Below are 1,565 nucleotides of genomic sequence, written 5' to 3'. Positions count from 1 at the left end.
GTGGGGAGGATGGGGCGGCGGCGGCCCGGCTGCTGCGAACGGACGGGCGGACGGACTGGCTGGAAGGGGGGGGGAGGGCCGGGGTTGGTGATGAAATTGTTTTTGAAGGGGCCCAAATTAAAATTATGTTGGCCCTTTTCCTTCGTTATCTACGTTTAAAAATCACCTTTTATCAAATTTTTTTCCATTTTAAAAATTTTTTTAATCATTTCCTATCTACCTTGAATCTATTTCCTTTTCTCTTCATCATCCATCTTCCTTTTACTATCCTCATCCTCTTTCCTTTTCTTCCTTTTCACTAAACCTCCTTCTATCACTTCATTTTCCTATCCTTATCTATCTTCCCCCTTTTCCCATCATCCACCCTCCCTTATACCTTTCCATTTTCCCCTCTCCTTCCTTTTCCCCCCTTTACACATTCTCCTTTTCCCCTTTTTCCCCCTTTTACATTCCTATCCCTTTCCTTTCCCTTTTTCCCTTTCCTTCCCTTTCCTCCTTTCAACCCTTTCCTCCCTTTTCCTCCATTCAACATATCCTTCCCTTTCAATTTTTTCTCTTTTTTCCTTTAAAACCCCGCCCATTTTTCCCTTCTCGCCGGGCAGCTTGGCCCGCCCGCACTTAGGCCGTTTCAGGGGGGAAGAAGGGAAGGCATAAGGGGTTTAAAAGAAGAAGAGAAGGGGGGGGAGGGGGAGGGAGGGAGAGGGGGGAAGGGAGGGGAGAGGGGGGAAGGGGAGAGGGGAGGGGGAGGGGGAAGGGAGGGGAGAGGGGGGAAGGGAGGGAGGAAGGGGGAAGGGAGGAAGGAGAGGAGGGGAAGAGGGGGGGGGGGGGGTAAGGTAAGGGGGGTTAAGGGGGAAGAAATATATATATTTATATATATATATATATATATAATTAATATTATATAATTTATTAAAATATAATTTATCTATATTATATATTTACATATATATATATATAATATATTAAAATTAATATATAATTATAATATATATAATATTTATAAATTTTAATAATAAGAGAGAGAGGGAAAAAGGGAAACGGGGCAAAAAATTTTTCATATAAAATTATATTATTCATATAGATAAATTTCTCAAATTTCTTTCCGCCTTCCTTTTTTTTTTATTTTTTTTCTTTTTTCCCTTCCCTTCCGGGTTTTTTTTTCTCCTTTTTTCTCAATTATTTAAAAAATTAAAAATCAATTTTAAATCCCCTCCCCCCACCCCCCATACACCCCATAAAATTTCCCCCAAAACAAAAAAACTCCATAACCAATAAAAAAATTTTTTCCCCCCCCATCCCCCCCCCCTTTTTTTTTCCCCCCCCATTCCCCCTCCCCCCCCAAATTTTCCCCCCCCCCCCCCTCCCCCCCCCATTCCCCCCCCCCTTCCCCCCCTTCCCCCCCCCCCCAAAACCCCCCCCCCCCCCCCCCCCCCTCCCCCTCTCCCCCTCTCCCCCCCCCCCCCCCCTCCTCCTCCCCCCCCCCCTTTTTCCCTCCCCCCTCCCCCCCCCCCCCCTTTCCCCTTCCCCCCTTTAAATCCCTTTTTTCCTAAACAAAAAAAAAAAAA

The sequence above is a fragment of the Penaeus monodon genome, chromosome 35, assembly GCF_015228065.2.
Source record: "Penaeus monodon isolate SGIC_2016 chromosome 35, NSTDA_Pmon_1, whole genome shotgun sequence".
Classification (NCBI taxonomy): Eukaryota; Metazoa; Arthropoda; class Malacostraca; order Decapoda; family Penaeidae; genus Penaeus; species Penaeus monodon.
The sequence above is the reverse complement of the archived record's forward strand: the minus strand, read 5'-3'. Positions refer to the sequence as shown.